Source organism: Rhagoletis pomonella, unplaced genomic scaffold (genome assembly GCF_013731165.1).
Source record: "Rhagoletis pomonella isolate Grant_MI unplaced genomic scaffold, Rhpom_1.0 Rhpom_scaffold_00003, whole genome shotgun sequence".
Lineage (NCBI taxonomy): Eukaryota > Metazoa > Arthropoda > Insecta > Diptera > Tephritidae > Rhagoletis > Rhagoletis pomonella.
The window spans coordinates 76,039,867-76,042,030 of NW_023458557.1; the positions used below are offsets into that span (position 1 = coordinate 76,039,867).

General features: G+C 37.2%; 1 protein-coding gene across 1 annotated transcript in view; it reads right to left on the reverse strand.

Annotated features, from left to right (window-relative positions):
• The window catches only part of LOC118736372 (angiotensin-converting enzyme-like), a gene marked incomplete at its 3' end in the record, with an annotated part of 12,807 nt that extends 11,223 nt beyond the window's left edge, over positions 1-1,584 (reverse strand). The window contains exon 1 of the mRNA XM_036466467.1: positions 1,239-1,584. The remainder of the gene's footprint in view (positions 1-1,238) is intronic.
• Positions 1,585-2,164: the final 580 nt, after the last annotated feature.

Here is a 2,164-nt window from a genome sequence, read left to right on the forward strand (position 1 = left end):
ATTGGAGTACTTACAAAAGTGTTCCTCTGTCATGCTGTAGCGGACCAACTCGTGTCTCTGCTCCAGCTTATTGTTTGTTATCCGATCACTGCTCGTGTTTTAACGAAATGTGATTGAAGTTGAGCATTTGAAAGCACATTTGCATGTCTGGCTGTAGCTGAACGTGTAGAGATGCTCGCTGTTAGTTCTTAGCTCCCAGCATTTTCGGGTTCGAATGCGGTCAGAGGCAACATGTAATTTTTAATTTTTGTCTTGGTTTTTATTAATTTCGAAAAAGCATTTGAGAAGTGAAGAACAAAAGCGTGTACAAACGAAAAAATATAACAACAATGCCATTGTTCATATGTTGGAGTAGTTTTGTGCTACTCTGATGTAATGCAGGGATGGAGTATATGGTCCTGCCCTAGGACATCGCAATGTTAATTGGACCATATTTTTTTATATGAATTGTGGTTAATTTTGGAGTACTCCTTGGTCCTTAGGGAGTACTCTTTACACGCATGCATGGAGTAGTCGCGATTTTTGCAGGGTACTTTTCTCTCTCCCTATCATCAGTAAAATTGATATGCTGCTACGTTCGTCAACCTACGTTTACGCTACGTCGTTGACTAACTGCGCTTTTAGGCAAGTTAGCATTTTGACGAGGTTGCCCAAGAATGATAGAAAATAATATTGTGCCCTCAACGTTCCGCTATCTTTTTTGGTTTGAATTTGACAGCCAGCTTCTGCGATGTGAAAAGCTGCTAAGTCCCAATCTGAAAATTTTACAGGAGAAGAAAAAAACTTCTTATAGCCATTTTCTTCAAGTATTTCGCAAAACTCTGAATACAAAAGCAAAGGAAAACCCCATACGAATCAGAGGAATTCGATCTTTAATAAATGATTTTAGCCTTATCGAATTTTCGGACCTTCTTTTGGACTTTACAAATTTTCCTTTCATTGAATATAAACTATAACATATAAAACAAGGACCTTTATCCTTTTTAAATAATGCATTTTTAATTTCTCTAGCCTCCTGCAACAAAATATGCATTTTCATAAAAAGTGGATTTAGCCACTTTTCACTCTAGCTTAGACTTGTTTTAGCATCAATTAAAAAAAATTAACAAAACTAATATTTTGGGATATATAATGTGCTTTTATTTATTTATTTTTTTGCTTTGGATATCCTTGACCACCCGTCCACTCCCTCTAAAATGGAATGAATTTTTTTTTATTGAAAACAACAAAAATTTTACCTACTAAATCGGGGATTCTCTATCTTTTGGTGGTATTATCGACTTCCGGTTTCGGCCGGCAGTGGGTTTTTTCTCAGAAATGCCGTTTTCAATCCGTAAATGACCTTCGTACTTCAACTCGTGCTGGATTTCTAAAATGGACGAAAATTTTTTATTCAAATTGAATAATAACGAATTACCAAAACGAGGACGCTCTATCTTTTAATCATCTTACCGACTTCCGGTTTCGACTGGAAATAGGTTATACTGACCGGAAGTTCATTTTTCTAAATGGGATTACATATTTTTAACACTGATTCGGATTCTGCGCATAAAAATACATACCTTATGTCTGAAACTTTTTTTTCAGTTTGGACCGGAAGTGGGTTAAACAGACCGGAAGACCACTTTTTATGTATGTTTTTAATACAGAATCAGATTCTGTGGACAAAAACACGCAAATTTTTTTTTACCATTTTTGTCGGAAGCGTCTTTTTTCTCAGAAGCGCCGTCAGGTCTTTGAGCTATGTAATTCAGAGAGCGTTAAAAGGTGGTAGGGGATGCCAGACCTCTCTTTTTTATTGGGTGTTTTATATATGGGAACAGTCCAGTCCACAGTGGTATTGCAGACACCTGCGTTGCGAAAGGATTGTTTAGGAAAGGCCGCCTCGAAAAAAGCCAGTGTGGGAATAGCACTGCCTGCATGAGAACTACGCTTAAATAGATAGTGCGGTCTTACCACCTTTAGTCGGCATTTTTAATCAGCCCTGATTGGGACTATAGACTTATACATTATCCGAAACTTTGCTCTTGCCACACAGCGTATTTCGCTGCTTAAGACAACCACCCTAATTAGAATTACGCGGGTTAGACTAAACGTCAGCAGTGCGATTGTATTATTTTTACACTTATTAAAGGCATTCACTTAAACCGAAATAAATTAATGG